Raw genomic sequence first — 22500 nt, 5'->3', positions numbered from 1 at the left:
TGCTTTCGCGAATCTGGCCCCTAGTCGAGGACAGGGCCGCGGGGACACTAACCCCCGAAATCATCTCAAGATAACCATCTCAAAATAACCCCCCTGCACTCCCCCCCATCCTTCCCCCTCCCTGGAGACAAAGCTTGTTGTGCAAGCTAAGAATGTGCTCCACACGGGGTGAAAACAGTATTACACACGACCACGCAAAAAAAATCCTTTCCCCGACAAAGTCTTTAAACTTTCAAGGCTTGAAGTTGGATATACTTTTAGCAATTAGACGGCCAAAGTTTGTGTGTAAAAAAAAAAAAGGCGGTGGGTTTAAACGGCAGTACTTTCAGCTGCTGGGCTGAAGTTGGACAGCACGAGCCGGATTCGCCCGCATATTAGGAGGTGGTCTGGCTATACATGGCGCTGCTGCCAGATGGGACGATGGTGGTCTTGGACTCTGGCCCCGGGGGGCTATAGAAACAGGAAATATGTGGTGTGGGGGAGGGTCTTAGAAATATGACTTGGGGGGGTTATAGAGATAGGACTTAGGGGGCTTTAAAATAGAACTTAGGGGGGCTTAGAGATAGGATTAAGGGGGGTTTGAAAATAGGACTTAGGGGGCTTAGAGATAGGACTTAGGGGGCTTAGATATTGGACTTAGGGGCTTAGAGATAGGACTTAGGGGGGCTTAGAGATAGAACTTAGAGGCTTAGAGATAGGACTTAGGGGGGCTTAGAGATAGGACTTAGGAGGCTTAGAGATAGGACTTAGGGGGCTTAGAGATAGGACTTAGGGGGTTTAGAGATAGGACTTAGGGGGCTTAGAGATAGGACATAGGGGGTTTAGAGATAGGACTTGGGGGTCATATCAACTTAACACATTGGTAAACTAGACCTAACTTCCAGGAGAAGTTAAAGTCTTAACAAGTGCTCGAAGTTCTCTCTGTATCCAGAGTTTTTGATTTGCCACAACGTATAAAATTCAAAGTGTTAACTTCACCAGATACTATCGAACCCTAACCACCCACCTAACCAATGCATAGAAAACGTGGATATTTGTCATCCGCGCCTTGTCACAGTACTTTGTAATTTGTACGATCGGGAGACCACACCGTTCAAAATGGTACGTACTTGTTGAATGGCCGAGTTGTCCACCTGTGTAACTATGTTGTTCCTTACAGACACCTCCGACAGAGAGAGAGAGAGAGAGAGAGAGAGAGAGAGAGAGAGAGAGAAGGAGAGAGAGAAGGAGAGAGAGAGAGAGAGAGAGAGAGAGAGAGAGAGAGAGAGAGAGAGAGAGAGAGAGAGAGAGAGAGAGAGAGAGAGAGAGAGAAGGAGAGAGAGAAGGGGAGAGAGAGAAGGAGAGAGAGAGAGAGAGAGAGAGAGAGAGAGAGAGAGAGAGAGAGAGAGAGAGAGAGAGAGAGAGAGAGAGAGAGAGAGAGAGAGAAGGAGAGAGAGAAGGGGAGAGAGAGAAGGAGAGAGAGAGAGAGAGAGAGAGAGAGAGAGAGAGAGAGAGAGAGAGAGAGAGAGAGAGAGAGAGAGAGAGAGAGAGAGCCAGCACCAACTCCATCACACTGCACCAAGGGGGCCGGGGCGGCTGGGAGTCAAGCAGGCACCCGCCGCCGTCCAAGCCAGCATCAAAGACACACATCCGACCATTTTCTCACATCACCAGAGACCGATAGGAAAACTGCTTAATACGAGGTCAAGCCTCGAGCTCCCGGGTCCGGGACAAAGTCAACACAGCCACGAAAATATATTCCAGAGTGGTATAATGTCCCTTTCAGGACGGTTAATACTCCAGATGATATTATTAAAGAACTTGGATTATAATCCTTTGATGAACATTTTCTCCTCCTACAACTGACGCCTGACTTCTGCTGTCGCAGTCTGCTGTAATTGCTAACAAGACACATTGTTTAACTCTTTCCTCTTGGAGTGTGGTAGTCTAGCTGTACCATATAGACAGACAGATATGGTATCTATATGGTATATAGGTACCATATATATATATATATATATATATATATATATATATATATATATATATATATATATATATATATATATATATGAAACCATAAAAAAGGACATATTAATAGGCAAATATCATCCAATTGGCATCAGCTATCAATAACTGTGCAAGGTTCGGTAGTTAGAAAGATATCACCGTGAATAATATAATTCAGCTGAGTAGCAATATGCGTTCGCAAAATTAGTGATTTGTGAAATTGTCAAACGTTTAATCCCAACTTTTGGCAGACATATGGAATGATCACATATGAATTTATACCGGACATAAGTATTGTCTGACATTTATATCATGGAGCGGAATGCCAATGATCTAATTTATTATAAACTGATGTGTTCATAAGTACCCTGTCTATTTGTTAGCCTGTATGTGTCTGTCTGTATGTGTCTATCTGTCTACCATCGGTCTGTGTCAAAATATATATATTTCTTGCTTTCTGTTTCTCTTTTACACAGGTTGGTACAGGAACAGACGACTGTTGACTCCTGTTAGCAGGCTGAGAGGTTTCCCTTTCCCATAGTTTATGGTAAGCCTTACCCACTAGTTTTCCCTGGAATACGACCGTCCAGTCGTTTAACAACCAGGTATCCAAATTGCTGCTGGGTGAACAGGAGCGTATAGTTAAGGAATGGCGCCTAGTCAATCCTCTCCGGTAAGAATACTGACCTGGGCCAAATCGCTCACAAAGTGCGGTGCAAGTGTTTTACCAGTGCGCCACCAGAACTCTCTCTCTCTCTCTCTCTCTCTCTCTCTCTCTCTCTCTCTCTCTCTCTCTCTCTCTCTCTCTCTCTCTCTCTCTCTCTCTCTCTCTTTGTTTTGACGGGTAATAAAGCAGGCCGATTTGCCACAACATTCAATATACGAAGTGCTAACTTAATCAGAAGCGTTAGAACCCTAGCAACCCACCTAACCTAAGCTACCGATGCACAGAAAGACGTAGATATTTATCATCTGCAACTTTTCACTGTCCCTTGTATTGTGTACGCTGGGGACGACAACGTACAGAATGAGACGTACTAACTGAGAGGCCGGGTTGAATACGAAGGTGCGGTCTGACCACTCTGGATTCGTTGGTGGTTTCGTTAGCGAGTCGCCCGTTAGCCGACGAATAGAAGTCGTCAGGCACGCAATCATTAACGCTATTAACAAAGACATATGTAACTTTGGAAGTCGTTAATTAGGAAACGTAGCCTCGTTAACATGGAAACTCAGCCATAAACAGACTCAACCGTGAACACCATTAACAGACCATTCAGTGAATTACTTCGCACCAACACACCAATAAACGCTGCTCACCAATCACCCAATTAGCACCTTGAACTAATCAACGTCTGGGACCAATCAGCGCCGCCGCCGCCGTTCCAATCAGCTGATCTGAGGTAAACAAAGAGATATCACCGGCCGTGTCCGCACGCCTGAGGCAAAACTCCGACGACCACGACGACAACGACGACCACGAACGCGACGACTACAATATCCACGAACACACCAAAACAAAACACGAACCATGACCCGTTTGACTAACTGTAGCACTCTGTCCCGCCATACAGTGAGGACCAGTGACGCTAAACAGTACTCGGTGCAGAGGGCAGAACATGCACAGCAGATTCCAGATACGGAAGGCCAGGAGGAGTCTGATGTCCCTCATTCCTATCTACATCACTCAGTATCTATCTGTATCAAAAATAACACGCGTGCATTTGTCAGCGTTGCGTTAAGACAAGCACAACAAGCAAATAGAGCGCCCTTAGGCTCCTTCACAGTAGTTAGCAAGTTGGGTGACAGCATTTAGCGCAAGTTCCTGCTGTGTTGACATTGCTCCTCGGAGGCCAGACGGCCGCCAGCCAGCCAGGCGCCCACGCCACCTAGCGCCTGACGGAGCCACAGGACTGTGGCTCGGAGCTGTGGCTCGAAGCTCTGGCTCGAAGCGAGGACGTGAGACCTGTAGAACACTACAAAACACACACACACACACACACACACACACACACACACACACATATATATATATATATATATATATATATATATATATATATATATATATATATATATATATATATATATATATATATATATATATGCAATTGACGATCACAAAACACTGATCATTTTATGCGGAAAATCCACAGAGAAATTTTCTCTGTGGATTTTCCGCATATATATATATATATATATATATATATATATATATATATATATATATATATATATATATATATATATATATATATATATATATATATATATATATATATATATATATATAAGGGGTATCACCTCTGGTTGCGTTTGTAGGGACCCTCGACCTCGAAGAAGACGATATGCAGCTGCACCTTCCAGCAGCCAGGATTTACTCAGTATATGGTCAGTATTATTTACCTCCTCCTTCCTCCCTCGCCATTTTCTCCTACAGTGTTTGTTAAACTTGGGTCTCCTGTCTCGATTTTTATCCCCATTTCCCAATATATGTTTTCCTGCTCTGCATTTTTCCCCTCGTATTCGTGAAACACCGGTGAAGTTTATCGCAAGGAATCATTGTCTAACTTTTTCTTTGTTATTGAGGAAGGAAATTGGCAAAAGATATTGTAGGGGGGGGGACCCTCTACGCCCCTCTCTCTCTCTCTCTCTCTCTCTCTCTCTCTCTCTCTCTCTCTCTCTCTCTCTCTCTCTCTCTCTCTCTCTCTCTCTCTCTCTCTCTCTCTCTCTCTCTATAATATATCATCTGCTTCTATTTATTCATGCCCTTCCTATGCTAAGGCTGTTTTCACGTTCGAATTTTCTCTATCATGGTAGCACTTAATTTCCGTAGAGGTCCATGTTTTCAACGCTGGATAATTCAATTCGGCCTTAGAGAGATTCCGCCTTTCAGAGTTTAAAAATTCTCCAGCGAAGGCAGTCTTTACAATTTTCGTTTTGCAGTTTTCTGTGGAGACATTCTTCCCCTCGTCATCCGAACGCTAACCGGATTTCTTGGACCGGACGCCGACTACTGATGGAGTCAGTTAAGGGTTTAAAAGGCCCTCCTTCCTGACAGTCCAGCGAAGAAACTTTTCTCACTCTACACATAAACTTACATATATATATATATATATATATATATATATATATATATATATATATATATATATATATATATATATATATATATATATATATATATATATATATATTATAACTTATAGTGATTAAATAAGAATCATATCTTTTACAATCAAACTAATGTGTGTTTTTGGGGTCCAACATCGCCATCATATGAGTTCATAAATTGTTAATATATATTTTAAACATAATTTTAACCGTGTGACGGACGTAAGTGAGATTCAGAACGACAGAGATCTTAGCCGGATGTACGACAGAAGTTTTAGCCGGAATGAACGACCAGATCGCCGTCATATGGTAAACTATACCAATAGCAGCTTTTGATGTCATCAAAATTAAACGAATAATAGGAAATTCAGCAATAATGCTGCTCAATCTGGCTTGCTGCGGCTGGTATTATCAGACGACATGTAGTCGCAGCGCTCCCTTTCAAACTTCATGAAACAGAATTATTAATTACAAATTGCATTATGACTGCGAGTGATTGAGTCTTTTAGTCGACTGGAATAGGAGGTGGATGGCAGCCTTAATGATTGTGGCTTCAGAGGTTTTATGTTGAGTTATCAGGCTTCATGTTGAGGTTCAAAGGCTTCATGTTGAGGTTCAAAGGCTTCGTGTTAAGGTTCAAAGGCTTCGTGTTAAGGTTCAAAGGCTTCATGTTGAGGTTCAAAGGCTTCATGTTGAGGTTCAATGGCTTCATGTTGAGGTTCAAAGGCTTCATGTTGAGGTTCAAAGACTTCATGTTGAGGTTCAAAGGCTTCGTGTTAAGGTTCAAAGGCTTCATGTTGAGGTTCAAAGGCTTTATGCTGAGGTTCAATGGCTTCGTGTTGAGGTTCAAAGGCTTCATGTTGAGGTATGAAGTTCCATGTTGGGGTAACAGTCTTTACGTTTTTGTATGAGATTTCATGTTGAACCTTCAAGTTTTCAGTATGATTTTCAACTAAATTTATGACAGTTTGAGGATTTATGATGTAGTCAGAGGTTCGTTGAAGAGAGATCAGGTGTATATGTGGAAGAGTGTGTGTGTGTGTACTCACCTAATTGTACTCACCTAATTGTGCTTGCGGGGGTTGAGCTTTGGCTCTTTGGTCCCGCCTCTCAACTGTCAATCAACTGGTGTACAGATTCCTGAGCCTACTGGGCTCTATCATATCTATATTTGAAACTGTGTATGGAGTCAGCCTCCACCACATCACTTCCTAGTGCATTCCATTTATTAACTACTCTGACACTGAAAAAATTCTTTCTGACGTCTCTGTGGCTCATCTGGGTACTAAGTTTCCACCTGTGTCCCCTTGTTCGTGTCCCCTTGTTCGTGTGTGTGTGTGTGTGTGTGTGTGTGTGTGTGTGTGTGTGTGTGTGTGTGTGTGTGTGTGTGTGTGTGTGTGTGTGTGTGTGTGTGTAATGCGTTGACCAGGGTGAGACCCCAGGTACACTCCAGAACACAACACGGACCTAGGAGAAGGAGACGATCGTTCCTCATGGTTCCAGATACACCAAACACTTGGCCTGGACGGAAGAACAACGGTCTCGCTTCAGGCAGGTCGGCGTTCAATCCCCGACCGTCTAAGTGGCTGGGCACCATTCATTTCCCCCCGTCCCATCCCAAATCCTTATCCTAACCCCTTCCCTGTGCTATATAGTCGTAATGGCTTGACGCTTTCCCCTGATAACGCTCTCCCTCTCCATGGTTCCAGAACCCCCTCAAGTGTAGTCTATAACGGACCCCCAACCCTCAAAATGCATATTTAGTGCATTTTATATTCTGCACAAAAGGATGTAGATCACTGCAGACGATGAGTCACAATAACGTGGCTGAAGTATGTTGACCAGACCACACACTAGAAAGTGAAGGGACAACGACGTTTCGGTCCGTCCTGGACCACAATCGGCTTGAGAATGGTCCAGGACGGACCGAAACGTCGTCGTCCCTTCACTTTATAGTGTGTGGTCCGGTCAACATCAATGTAGATCACTATTTTAACGGAGCATTTGCTTCCATTATGACACAGGGCTTCGAGGCGAGAGCTTCCACTGTGACTCGGTCCACCGAGGAATGCGCCCAGATGTATAAGATGTAACCATGGTGATAATCAGGGGTTCTAGCTTCCTTGTAACATGTCATACATAAGAGGTTTGTGGTCGCTCAGGACGAGTACACCAAGACAACACATGAATGTTTTACATCATTGACCACCTGAGGCGTGGATCACCTAACATCTCCAGACTCAAGTGACACACTAGGGAAGGCCGTAAGTCTCAGTTGGATACCAGTTACGTATCTTTGAGATCTCTTATAGTGGGTGTTCAGCAGCTCAGTGAGTATAGCTACGGGCTACTGATGCTCTGGTGGCCTGTGGTTTGAGGTTCTGATGACCTTAGGGAGAAAATCCTTATCATATGCAAATCAGGCTATGTCGTATATTGAAGCTAGAAGCAAACTGAGAGAGAGAGAGAGAGAGAGAGAGAGAGAGAGAGAGAGAGAGAGAGAGAGAGAGAGAGAGAGAGAGAGAGAGAGAGAGAGAGAGAGAGAGAGTACAAGTTGGAACAGACTAAAAAAGATACAGAAATATTTTAAGATAGCAGTAATGTCTTCCTGTTCACCATCACACTGAAGAAGAATATCATGAGACACAAGTATGCTCCGGATGGTGACTTCACCTCAGCAGTCTCACTATAAGCATGACAATCAACGTGAATCCATGGCAATAATCCCACTATAAAGTGGGATAATAATCCCACTATAATCCCCATAAAGGCAGTACCACAATGTCCATTATAATTATAATAATTAAATTAATTTTGCCCATCATGCACTGAATGAAACTTGACATAATGTGGTTCATTTTATTACCACAGAAAAGTATTGAGTGTTCGATTAACTTATTATGAAGTAAACGTTATGAATTATATATATATATATATATATATATATATATATATATATATATATATATATATATATATATATATATATGTCGTACCTAATAGCCAGAACGCACTTTTCAGCCTACTATGCAAGGCCCGATTTGCCTAATAAGCCAAGTTTTCCTGAATTAATATATTTTCTCTATTTTTTTTCTTATCAAATGATAAAGCTACCCATTTCATTTTGAATGAGGTCAATGTTTTTTTATTGTAGTTAAAATTAACGTAGATATATGACCGAACCTAACCAACCCTACCTAACCTAACCTAACCTATCTTCATAGGTTAGGTTAGGTTAGGTAGCCTAAAAAGTTAGGTTAGGTTAGGTTAGGTAGGTTAGGTAGTCGAAAAACAATTAATTCATGAAAACTTGGCTTATTAGGCAAATCGGGCCTTGCATAGTAGGCATAGAAGTGTGTTCTGGCTACTAGGTACGACATATATATATATATATATATATATATATAAACATGCATGCATTAAATACTCCACCACACATTCATGGATCCTTTGAGCACGTTGGGACCATACAAGCACCACTATGTAAATACTTATATATATGTATATACTTTGTGAAGCGCCTCAGCCTCTATAAAAGGACTTCGGCTGTGTGTCGACGAAAGTTGTTGAGGCTACAGGATATGTGTAGTTCTGACGACCCTCTGGATGTGTGTAGTTCTGACGACCCTCTGGATGTGTGTAGTTCTGTGTAGTTCACGATGGTTGACTGGGAATGGTCTGTGATCACCAGGGCTGGCTGTTGGGTGACCTCTGATCACCAGGGCTGGCTGTTGGGTGACCTCTGATCACCAGGGCTGGCTGTTGGGTGACCTCTGATCACCAGGGCTGGCTGTTGGGTGACCTCTGATCACCAGGGCTGGCTGTTGGGTGACCTCTGATCACCAGGGCTGGCTGTTGGGTGACCTCTGATCACCAGGGCTGGCTGTTGGGTGACCTCTGATCACCAGGGCTGGCTGTTGGGTGACCTCTGATCACCAGGGCTGGCTGTTGGGTGACCTCTGATCACCAGGGCTGGCTGTTGGGTGACCTCTGATCACCAGGGCTGGCTGTTGGGTGACCTCTGATCACCAGGGCTGGCTGTTGGGTGACCTCTGATCACCAGGGCTGGCTGTTGGGTGACCTCTGATCACCAGGGCTGGCTGTTGGGTGACCTCTGATCACCAGGGCTGGCTGTTGGGTGACCTCTGATCACCAGGGCTGGCTGTTGGGTGACCTCTGATCACCAGGTCAGTCGTACAGTAGTAGCAAGAGGAGTTATAGGCAGTTGAAGTGGACATAATGTGATTACCTTTAACGCTTTTAATTTTCTGTTAATATTTCTCCTTTGCTGTTTCCAGTACAGCATTGTGCTGTTCCCTTCATCTTTCCTCCCACCGGCACTGACGACGGAGAGAAGTAGAAGGATAGAAAGAGAGTCAATTGTTTATTTTGGTTTATTTCAGCTGGACAAACAAGAAGATTGATTGATTGATGAAGATTAAGCCACCCAATAGTTGGCACGGGCATGAATAGCCCATAAGGCCCGAAGACAACATTTTCTGTACCAGGGACAGTAGCAAGATACCAGAGGTATAGACAGTCTGGTCTTCCTCCCCCCTCCCCTTCCCCATATTCTTCTGTCTCTTGTTCTCGACGGCTCTGTCCCACCCATTTTATTTATACATTTCTTTCTCCCTGCTTTCTCCCTTCCTTCCCCACGGCCTGTGTCCCTCACCAATTTCTTACCAATTTCCCCTCACCTTTCCCTTACGCAAAGCAAACGTTAGCGGGTCGTTCAGCAACGGAAGACTAAAGAGAGGAGCATTAGCGATGATCATATTTCCCCCTCAAGTCATCCTTCACCGCCTTAAGCAGCTTCTTGACCTCGCCCGAGCCATCGTTTGGTGCAGCGTCTTGACCTCGTCTGAATCACCTCTTAGAAAAGATGCTTGGCTTCCACCGAACTTCAGGCGTCTTATTAACTACGATGCGGTCATGATGAGAGCCGATTTCACGGGATAACTGAGCTTTAATAAGCTGTGGCGACTTCTGAGTTTATATGTTATCGCAATAATGCGTTATCCACCAGCCAGCACATAAGAGAGCGAATAAAGGTTGTTTTGCCTGACATTCATACAACCAACCCTGAGGACAGCACACTCCTAGGAGCTCCTCTTGGAAGGAATGCCATCGACGGGGTCCTTGGTAAGAAGATCACTGACCTGAAGAGGATGAAAGAGAGGATTGAAGACATCGATGCTCATGATGCACTTTACCTCATCACCAGATGCTTGTCCCTCCCCAGGCTGACATACTTTCTTAGATGTTCGCCATCTTTCAACAATATTAAATTAGAAGAGTACGACAGCCTGCTGGAATCAATGCTAGAAAAAGCCCTCAACCTTTCTCTCAGCGACTCACAGTGGAAACACGCCTCCCTTCCTGTCAGACTCGGGGGCCTCGGCGTTCGCACAGCAACACAAATTGCTGTACCAGCGTTCCTGTCCTCTTCAGTGGCGTCTGACAACCTGGTGAAGGAAATCCTCCCTGAATACCTAGTTCAACCGGCAGGGGTACATGATCCCAGCTTTACAGACGACACCACCAAATGGGTCTCTCTCGCAGGACCAGCACCCCAACCACCGCCTTCTGAAGCCCATAAGCAATCCAGCTGGAATCGCCCCATTGCCGACCAAGAAGCTGCGACATTGCTAGAAGCTGCAACAACACCACATGCCACTGCCTGACTTAGAGCTTTAACAGCTCCCCATGCAGGTGACTTCCTATTAGCAACCTCAATGTCAGCAACTGGCACTCGTCTCACACCGCAGGCCCTCCGAATTGCTGTGGCTCTCCGCCTCGCTGCCCCAATCCACACCGAATACAGGTGTATTTGCGGCGAGGTAGTGGCTGACAGATACGGACGGCATGGCCTTCTCTGCCAAAGGACAGGATGATGGCATGCAAGACACGGCGAGGTTAATGACATTATTAAGAGAAGCCTTACTACAGCCTGTTGTCCAGCAGAAAGAGAGCCTCGTTACCTAATGCCCCGCAACTCTGATGAGCCTGTCGGTCGCCCAGACGGGATCACGGTGAACCCTTGGAAGAATTGTAGACAGTTGATGTGGGACTACACTTGCGTTTCAACTTTAGCCAACACCTATGTTAACTTCAGTGCTACACAGGCAGAAGGTTCTGCCAATCACCGGGAAGCAGCCAAGTCGCATAAATACAGAGATCTTGATTACCTCTTCAATTTTGTCCCCATTGCCTCAGAGACACTTGGTGCCTAGGGTAAAAGTGCCGCTAGTTTTTGGAAGGAGCTGGGTTCCAAGCTAATTGAAACAACTAGAGACCCTAGAGCCGCCAGTTTCCTCTTTCAGCGCCTTAGTGTGGCGATCCAGAGAGGAAATGCTCACTGCATCCATGGTTCCTGCCCGCCAACTGAGGAGCTGGAGGAACTCTACAACCTTTGACGAGTAGCCTTGTACCCGGCATAACATTCCTGTTTCTAAGTTTTTGTTCTTAAATATACACAAAGACGAGATGTCATACATAACGTGAGTGATTACTCAGACATGTTTCATTCTTGATCCGATGTGTGTGTGTGGTGTGTGTGTGTGTGTGTGTGTGTGTGTGTGTGTGTGTGTGTGCGTGTGTGTGTGTGTGTGTGTGTGTGTGTGTGTGTGTGTGTGTGTGTGTGTGTGTGTGTGTGTGTGTGTGTGTGTGTGTGTGTGTGGTGTTTAACAGAGAGAGCGAGAGGGAGAGCGAGAGAGAGAGAAGGAGAAGAGAGAGACAAATAGACAGAGAGCAAGCGAAACAGACAGACAGAGACCGATAGAGAGAGAGAGAGAGAAAGACAAGAGAGAGACAGACAGACATACAGAGAGCTGGTGAGTGGGGGAGTGTGAGAGAGGCAGCTGGAAGAGAGACCATCTATCACCACCACCAACATATTTGACTCTTTCAGCAAAGTGGGTCATCTCCTAGCACGGTGAGTGGACCCTTCTTCGCATCTCTTGACTGGCGTGTGGCCTTGTCAGCTGGTATTTTGACTCGTCAGCTGGTACGCTGGCTCGTCAGCTGGTATTTCGGCTCGGCAGCTGGTATTTCGGCTCGTCAGGTGGTATTCTGACTCGTCAGCTGGTATTTTGACTCGTCAGCTGGTATTCTGACTCGTCAGCTGGTATTCTGACTCGTCAGCTGGTATTCTGACTCGTCAGCTGGTATTCTGACTCGTCAGCTGGTATTCTGACTCGTCAGCTGGTATTCTGACTCGTCAGCTGGTATTCTGACTCGTCAGCTGGTATTCTGACTCGTCAGCTGGTATTCTGACTCGTCAGCTGGTATTCTGACTCGTCAGCTGGTATTCTGACTCGTCAGCTGGTATTCTGACTCGTCAGCTGGTATTCTGACTCGTCAGCTGGTATTCTGACTCGTCAGCTGGTATTCTGACTCGTCAGGTGGTATTCTGACTCGTCAGTTGGTATTTTGACTCGTCAGCTGGTATTCTGACTCGTCAGCTGGTATTCTGACTCGTCAGCTGGTATTCTGACTCGTCAGCTGGTATTTTGACTCGTCAGCTGGTATTCTGACTCGTCAGCTGGTATTCTGACTCGTCAGCTGGTATTCTGACTCGTCAGCTGGTATTCTGACTCGTCAGCTGGTATTCTGACTCGTCAGCTGGTATTTTGACTCGTCAGCTGGTATTCTGACTCGTCAGCTGGTATTCTGACTCGTCAGCTGGTATTCTGACTCGTCAGCTGGTATTCTGACTCGTCAGCTGGTATTCTGACTCGTCAGCTGGTATTCTGACTCGTCAGCTGTTATTCTGACTCGTCAGCTGGTATTTTGACTCGTCAGCTGGTATTCTGACTCGTCAGCTGGTATTCTGACTCGTCAGCTGGTATTTTGACTCGTCAGCTGGTATTCTGACTCGTCAGCTGGTATTCTGACTCGTCAGCTGGTATTCTGACTCGTCAGCTGGTACTCTAGCTCGTCAGCTGGTATTCGGCTCGTCAGGTGGTATTCTAGCATTCAATAACATTTTAGAAGAATTAATGAGGATGAAGAGATCACAACACTCGTCTGGGGGTGTGGCTGATGCCTTGTGGCAGAAGGACAAACAATTCATCGTATTCGCAACATTTTTAACTTTATCTGTTAGCAATTATCGCAGACTTCACCTGTTTCTGTTTCGTAATGACCATTCGAGCCCACGCTGCTCCGTGGCTGCTGATTGGCTATATAGCGCCTGGTGTGGTGTGACGTCATGGGTGAGGACGAGACAGTCTGTAAGATGACTGACAGTGGTAGTTGACCTGTAATCAGAGTGACACGAGGGCAGTTACAGAGGTTCTTGGTGGCTGTGTCTTACGTCATTGTGTTACCTGAGACGACAGGTAAGTCATCTTCCCATCATCACAGGTAACAGCACATTAAAGTAACGTCTAGGTGTCCACAGAAATGTTTAGTATGTGCAGTACACTTAAATGGGTCGAGCTGTTAGCTCATGGAACCCATCTTTCTAACCGAGGGTTAGACTCCTGACCTATTTTCCCTCTATTATATCTGCTGCATATATTTCTAACACACACACACACACACACACACACACACACACACACACACACACACACACACACACACACACACACAGGAACCTAGGTTCCTGTGTGTGAACAAGAACAACAGGCTCAGGAACCTATACATCAGTTGATTGACAGTTGCGAGGCGGGACCAAAGAGCCAGAGCTCAGCCCCCACAAGCGCAACTAGGTGAGTACACACACACGCGCGCGCGCGCCACAGCAGTAACTTTATTCACAACAAAAGATAAATTTGCAGTGAGGAAATCGCTCCAAAGTGCCACATGGAAACAAAAGCAGGAAATTTCCGGAAGCGTTTGGGCTCGACATTCGCCGCCGAAGTAAACGAGAAAGACCAAAAGAAAGAAAAAAACACTAGACCGAATTCATTTAAGAGGAAGAACGGAGTAAGAAAAACCCGGCGTCAAGCGCGCTCGGTGTTTTATTTTTTGTTTTATTTTTTGTTTGTTTTTTTTCTTAACCGAACGTTGGAAAAACGGCAGACGAGGGCCTCGATGGTGGTGGTTATGGTGGTGGTGGTTATGGTGGTGGTGGAGGCGGGGGTGGTGGCTATGGTGGCTGGTGGTGGTTATGGTGGTGGTGATAGTGGTGGCTGGTGGTGGTTATGGTGGTGGTGGAGGCGGGGGTGGTGGCTATGGTGGCTGGTGGTGGTTATGGTGGTGGTGATAGTGGTGGCTGGTGGTGGTTATGGTGGTGGTGGAGGCGGGGGGGGGGTGGTTATGGTGGTGGCTATGGTGGCTGGTGGTGGTTATGGTGGTGGTGATAGTGGTGGCTGGTGGTGGTTATGGTGGTGGTGGAGGCGGGGGGGTGGTGATGGTGGTGGCTATGGTGGCTGGTGGTGGTGATAGTGGTGGCTGGTGGTGGTTATGGTGGTGGTGGAGGCGGGGGGGGTGGTTATGGTGGTGGCTATGGTGGCTGGTGGTGGTGATAGTGGTGGCTGGTGGTGGTTATGGTGGTGGTGGAGGCGGGGGGGTGGTGATGGTGGTGGCTATGGTGGCTGGTGGTGGTGATAGTGGTGGCTGGTGGTGGTTATGGTGGTGGTGGAGGCGGGGGGGGTGGTGATGGTGGTGGCTATGGTGGCTGGTGGTGGTGATAGTGGTGGCTGGTGGTGGTTATGGTGGTGGTGGAGGCGGGGGGGGTGGTGATGGTGGTGGCTATGGTGGCTGGTGGTGGTGATAGTGGTGGCTGGTGGTGGTTATGGTGGTGGTGGAGGCGGGGGGGTGGTGATGGTGGTGGCTATGGTGGCTGGTGGTGGTGATAGTGGTGGCTGGTGGTGGTTATGGTGGCTATGGTGGCTATGGTGGCTGGTGGTGGTGGTGGTGGTGGTGGTGATAGTGTTGGAGATAGCGGTGGTGACGCATACTGAGGTGCTCACCATAGCGTGATAGTGACGTCAGCGATGGTGAGCTACGAGCATGCTTCAACCCGAGACACGAACGAGTGACTGAGACCAGACTCGGAGAAAGATGGAACCAAGAGAGTGAGAATAAACACAAGAATAAACAGAAGAAGAAGACCCAGAGAGAACGAACACCGGAGAAGCAATCCTAGAAGAAGAGGAGAAGAACGCCCAGCGAAGACGAGAAATGGAAGAGCAAGGAAGAGAAGCAGCCAGAGGAACACTCAATAAGTAGGATAAAGAAAGGAAGGTAAAGAGTAATTGATAAATCAGGAGAGATATCAGAGTGATGAGAGGAACAAATATTGAAAGTTAAGTGACTGGGCAAGATGAGTAAAAGTAGAAGTGAAGGGTGGAAGAGAGAAATAGGAAGAGCCGAAGATTTTAACGAGAAACAAGATCCCAGAGACGAGGCATTTGTAACCCAGATTTGACTGGAAGACTCGGGCAGGCCTCAGTGTGATATTACGTTGATGAAGACAATGTTGTGTTACAGCAATGTTGAATACATGCCCAATACTCACTCACACTCTCTCTCTCTCTCTCTCTCTCTCTCTCTCTCTCTCTCTCTCTCTCTCTCTCTCTCTCTCTCTCTCTCTCTCTCTCTCTCTCTCTCTCTCTCTTCCCATCAAGAAATCCTATCTCTTGGAAACATCGTAACAGGCACAATTAAGAATTAATTCACACTCGCGTCAGGTGAATTCATGACTGTAATTGAAACAACCGAGTGATAATATAGATGTGTGTGTGTGTGTGTTTGCGTGTGTGTGTGCGTGTGCGTGTGTGTGTGCGCGCGCGCGCGCGTGTGTGTGTGTGTGTGTGTGTGTGTGTGTGTGTGTGTGTGTGTGTGTGTGTGTGTGTGTGTCTGTGTGTGTGTGTGTGTCCCTGACAGGACGAATGATATCCAGCTGGGAATAACATAACTGACGGAGTAGCCGAGGGACGAAGGGATGTCCATAGGGATGTTGGATAGGGAACTGAGGGGGAAGAATAGGAAGCCCCTACTCATTACCTAATTCCCCACCATCTCGCGCCCCCCCCCCCCCCAATCGTCACCTCTCTCTTTTCCCCTCACCATCACCTATTCCATCCCTTTCCCCCACTAGATATACACAAACTAGGAAGTCAACTTTTTTGTCACTTGTGAAACTTCTGTTCCACCGCACCCTTCTCACCGCATTGCTACAACACCGTCCCCCACACCCCCCAAAAATGCCCAACTCCTTCCCCTACCTTCAATGACCCCCCCTCCTCCTCCTTCCGCCTCATCCACCCATCTACCCCCTCCTACATCCACCTCAACCATTACCCACTGCCCAATTTTTTTAGTCGCGTCGAGCGCAGTCTGGAATTGTGAATTGCCACTGAAACCCTTTTTTATCGAGATTATGAAGGGGAATGTTTCTTCGTTGAAGGAGGGAGAGAGGAAACAAAGAAGTGAGAGAAGGGAAGAAGAGTTACGCAAGAGAGGAGGGAAGGGAAGAGATCTATCAGGGGGGAAGTGCCAAGCCATTACGACTATGTACAGCACTTGGAAGGCGGTCAGGATAAGGATTCGGAATGGGATGGAGGGGGGAAGGAATGGTGCCCAACCCCTTGGACAGTCAGGGATTGAACGCCGACCTGCATGAGACCAAACCGTCGCTCTACCCTCTACCCCAAGTGGTTGGAGAAATAGGATGAACAGAAATTTGTTTCGCTGCTTGACAGACCCATCAACATGGATAGGAATAGGTACTAAAATGCTGACTAAAATAGGAAGATAAAAGTCGAATTTTGTTTAGATAAAAGAGTACAAATGTTGAAGAGATAATGCATATGAACGACAACTCACATACGAACGTCCGGATGAGAGACGTCTGGATGAGCGACGTCCGGATTGCCTTTAGAACCGAGCGAACGAGCCTTCAGCATGCTAAATACAATCAACGTGAGACTTCACTCTTAAAAAAGGCAGCTCTGTCAAGAAATACCCCCCCCCCCTTGGTGGCTGAGCCGGTGGCTGAGCGGACAGAACACTGGACGCGTGACCTTGTGGTCCCGGGTTCAATCCCGGGCGCCGGCGAGAAACAATAGCCAGAGTTTCTTTCATCCTGATGGCCCTGTTACCTAGCAGTAAATAGGTACCTGGGAGTTAGTCAGCTGTCACGGGCTGCTTCCTGGGGTGTGTGTGTGGTGTGGAAAAAAAATAGTTAGTAAACAGTTGATTGACAGTTGAGAGGCGGGCCGAAAGAGCAATATCTGGAAGAGGAATCAAAGGAGGAGGAGAAGGAGAAGGAGGAGAGTGAAATAACTACGAACTGAAGAGAAGAGGATTGTAGAGAGGATAACTGGAGAGAGAGAGAGAGAGAGAGAGAGAGAGAGAGAGAGAGAGAGAGAGAGAGAGAGAGAGAGAGAGAGAGAGAGAGAGAGAGAGAGAGAGAGCACCAGACTACCAAGTCTGCCAGGGGGCTGGAGGCACAATGGCAGTCTGTTTACGTATGCTGGCAAATAATGCCATACTGACGATATTTGGTCCTGTATATCTCGAATAATGCCATCGGCTGGCATGTGGGGGGAGAGAGGGAGAGAGTGAGGGGAGAGAGGGAGAGAGTGAGGGGAGAGGGAGAGGGACTCGTGGGGTGGTGAGAGAAGGCCAGTGAGGTGAGGGCTCTCTCGTAGAGGGTCCTGTGAAATGTCTCCAGAGATTCAGTTCTTCACGGGAATTACATGCGGTGGGGAGACCTATCTCTGTTACACAACACAGTTTTAATTAATTTGCGTCGTAATTATATGGGATGGTGGCGATTGTGGTGATGATGCCTGTAGTGGTGGCGATTGTAGTGATGGCGATTGTGGTGGTGGTGATGGCAGAGCCGACACCAAGTCCGGTTGTATCAAGTCCTCGCCAGCGTCGCCGGCAGCGATGGCGTATCGGAAACCTGTCGCTGCTATGTCATCGTCACAGTTAGATGATATCAACTCTAATTAAGATAACTGCACAAGTTTTCCCCCACCAACTGGGCGCCGATAAAGGCATATGAAATCAACGTTCTTGGCGCGCGATAATTAAATGCATGATAAAAAAAAAAAAACCTACGTTATAGAAAAAAGGAGGTAATATAAGCTTGGTTACCTGTTGTAAATATATATTAGTGACAGATTTATATATGAGAAAATCGGGACGGGGATCGAATCAACGTCCTGGGTGGCTCCGGACACGAGTTACTGCGGTTACCCTGGACGGTATAGTTCGAGCCTCGTCCTCTTCCGGGGATTTTCTGAGGTATATTACGTTATCGTGGTTGCCTGGTTTTAGAATAATCACCAGGTGACCGCTCAAGCGTTGGCGTCTTAAGAGAGGTGCTATAAACGGTACACTGGTAACCCGTTCTCTCTCGACCTATCCCCTCGACCTGTTCTCTCGACCCGTTCTCTCGACCCGTTCTCTCGATCCGTTCTCTCGATCCGTCCTCTCGACCCGTTCTCTCGACCCGTTCTCTCGACCCGTTCTCTCGATCCGTTCTCTCGACCCGTTCTCTCGATCCGTTCTCTCGACCCGTCCCCTCGACCCGTTCTCTCGACCCGTTGTAACCGGGGCCGGGTAATGCCTCTTTCGTCCATTCGCCCGCTCTTAGTTAACTATACTTAAAGACCCCAGAGCTCTACTATAGCCTTGAGTCTACTCCTCGTTATCTTAGACGTTTGGTCGCCTTAGATGCTACACACACTAGAACTGTACTGAGCCCCTGGCCAACTCTTGGAAAAAAAAGAGTCCTTTTAGTTTTGTAGTTATGGCCCTTTTTTTGTTTACTAATAGGGAAAGTGCTTTTTCGTTCCCTATTAAGCCCATGTTTAACACATTAAATGGGTTTTAAATTGGATCTGGAACATTTGTAAAACAGGAACGTCTCCCGAGTAAGGAAGAGGGTTAAGGAATTAAGAAACTGGAGCTTCTATTAAGGACCAAGGTATATTTGAGTGATGATTCTGAGGTTAGGTAAGTTTTCGGATTAAGGGATTAGGAAGATGGGATGATTAGTAAGCTCCGAAGATTAGGAGAAGCCAGGAATTTACCGACGATGTGGAATGGAAGGTTATGGATAGTCAGGATTAGATAGAATCAGTTGAAGTAGAAAAAAATCAAGCAGATAAAGCATATTGCACACGGTAATGCCAAATCATCAAAGAAGAGAGCCACATGAATTTGGAATTCGCAGTACGATGATCACTATTGCAACAGATAAGATCTTCTTGAGATATTAAAGTTATCTTGAGATTATTTTTGGAGCTTAGCGTCCCCGCGGCCCGGTCTTCGACCAGGTCTAGTTTTTGTTACACACCCCCAGGAAACAGCCCGTAGCAGCTGTCTAACTCCCAGGTACCTATTTACTGCTAGGTGAACAGGCGCATCATGGTGAAAGAAAATCTTCCCATTTGTTTCCGTCTCCACCGGGGATCGAACCCGGATCCTCATGACTACGAATACGAAGCGCTGTCTACTCAGCTGTCAGGCCCCTATACCTGGAGGTATTGGCGATTGGAGTAAATATTATAGAGATTGAGAGCGCCAGTGATTCTTTTTTTGGAAGAGATCTTAGCGGAATCTTTAAGTGTCTCAGGCATGTCTGAAAAGAGTAGTAATGAAATGAGGAGTACCATAGATAAGATTTGAATGCATAACAAGGGAATTAAGGGGTGTCATAAATAAGTTTGGCATATTTAATAAGGGGGATTAGAAGTCAAAAACGTAGGGTTGAAATAGGGATAATGGATTGCATCAAATAGGTTTGTAAGGGGAAATTTTTGATAACAGGAATGTCTGAAACTGAAAGATTCAGACACTCTTGAAACTGGAAAGTTACTGAAACTAATAATAATCTATGAACATTAGAATGCCAGGATTAAAAAAGATAATAATAAAACTCATCCCAGAACACCTGCAAAACGACTAAGAAACGATAAAAAATACAGAAATTAAAAAAATTATATAATGTAATTGAATATTTAAAATAAAATGGAATATAAAACTCGTCAGGCAACATCCTCCTCATCTTCTGTCCCTCCCCCTCCCCATCCCATCCCCCCCTAACTTCCATCCCCCCCTACCCTATCCCCCCTACCCAATCCCCCCTTCCTTTCACCCCCTCCCCCCTACCCATAAAATATTGTATACACTCGCCTAAAAATCTGACGAACTTGTTCTAAGTAGAAATGGCCCCTGAGAAATAAAGTCTCCCCCCCCCCTCCCACGCACCCCCCCCCCTCCCTCCTCGGCCCCTTTCATCCCTTAAAAAAAAAGACTCATTTAAACCACTGCGGCATTTACCTTAAGGAAGCCAAGTTGGAAAAGATCTTTAATTTTCTCGCGACGATTTAGCTAACTTTGCAAATTAATCCCATTGACGAAAAGTTGCAGGAATCTGAGAAACAGGAATAAAATGCTCAGCTGCTCAGTGCAATGTGAACTGTGTGTGTGTGTGTGTGTGTGTGTGTGTGTGTGTGTGTGTGTATTTGCAGGATCGAACTTCAGCATCTGGTTCTCACCTTTCCAACTATCAGTCGACTAACGAAACGACTCCCAACCATTCTTTTGTAAATCTATGGCGTATGATGAATTTTATCGTACACTATTTTTCCTTTATAGTTCGTTGGACTTGCCTGCTTCCCTCAGTGAAGTGTTTCCTCACATCACTGAAGTTCCTAAGCATCCCAATCATCATCAGTCCCAATCCCAATTCCCAATTCCCAATTCATCCCATCATTGAAGCATCCCTAAGGCTCATCTGACTGTAGCTAGCGTCCACGCATGTCCTCTTGGTGCCTTACACTCACACCAAAGTCTGTCTCTGTTAAACATTCCCGTGAGTATGTCTGGATCATGTCCCCTTAATTCTTTTTTTTCCATTTTTTTTATCATTTTCTCGAGTTTTGTTGTGAGCCTTTTTTAAGTGGAACGGCTATAGTAGTAGGCATCCATCAGTCTCAGGAGACTATGGAGTTGTGCTCTGGTTGTTGGTCTGGAGTGGCCTCTCCAGGGCGCAAAGTCAGGGTAGGTTGACACCGGGGAGAAGCTGTCACCCATGCAGCAGGTCGCCCCTCATCACGGCGCCACTATATTATATATTTTAACGCCTATACCGTTATGATATATACTATATAACACTCGTCGGATATAAGTTGCATATGACGTTCTATGGGCCTCCTTGTCGAGGTTCATGAGGATTCTGCCTCCCACGTGTGGCCTTCCTGAACTCAGTAGTGTAAAATGTGACCTTTTACTATATAAAACAGCTCAGTCTAACCTCTTCTCTCGATTTGCCACTTCATATAAAAAATGCAACTCTTTTGCCTGGCTAGAATCGTGTCAAGCCAGAAAACCCATTGAACCTATTGAGGCCAATACGTAGAAAACTTCAATAATATGATGGTTTAAATCGTATTAGTATATCGCATTTATAACAGGATTGGTCGATACTCAACAACATGCGACTTATTAGGTGAAGGAGGGACCTGGTTGCTCAGTCATGACATGCAATGATTGCAATAAGAAATTACATGACATGCAATGTAATTTTTGAGGTTGGGAAACTCTCCCGTTGTCTCCAGTGAGGCACTGGAGTGTCTTGTGAGAGGTGTGGAATCTCCTCTGAGAGGTTGACACAGGATCGTAGCAGCATCTTAGTTTCATCCAAGCCCTGGACCTTTACCTCTCCCTCTCTCATTGTTATTGTATTCGGTTCAGTCTCTACGTGAGCTTTCTCTCTCTCTCTCTCTCTCTCTCTCTCTCTCTCTCTCTCTCTCTCTCTCTCTCTCTCTCTCTCTCTCTCTCTCTCTCTCTCTCTCTCTCTCTCTCTCTCTCTCCTATATCAGCTGTTTTGGTTAGTATTTAAAGACCACCGTCATTCATTCAATTAGCATAATTCCCTCTCATTCTACGTGATCTCTCCCTCCTCTTTCGCTAAGCCTCGCTACCTAATAATTTACTGTGTATTCGTTCTTTTAGATATATATAATATTGACAGTCTTGGTGGGACGTTAGATATGGAAAGTCTTGTCTTCTCGTGTTGTGTATATTCGAGTCTTATTCAGTCTTTTGTTCTTTTCCCGCTCGTCTCAGTTCTCTTTTCATGTATTTCTCGAGAAATTGTATATGCTTTCTGGCTAATGGATTAACCTTCCATGCCTATTAATTCATGAATTTATCTTCCTAGTCTTCCCTATTAATTTATGGATTTACCTTCCTTGCATTGTCTATTAATTCGTGGATTTACCTTCCTTGCAGTGTTAACTTAAGTGAAACGCTTAAATTACCAATTTGAAAGTTAAGTGCTTCCTGGGACTAGTGAAGGACTAGTGAATGACGACCTGTATAAAGGAGGAAATGTATATGTTTATCTCTCAGAATGTTTGGTAATATGTTTATTGTTTGTGATGTGTGTCTATGTATGTATTAACACGATGTACTGAA

Source organism: Procambarus clarkii, chromosome 57, assembly GCF_040958095.1.
Source record: "Procambarus clarkii isolate CNS0578487 chromosome 57, FALCON_Pclarkii_2.0, whole genome shotgun sequence".
NCBI classification, from domain to species: domain Eukaryota; kingdom Metazoa; phylum Arthropoda; class Malacostraca; order Decapoda; family Cambaridae; genus Procambarus; species Procambarus clarkii.
Note: the sequence above shows the minus strand (reverse complement) of the source record.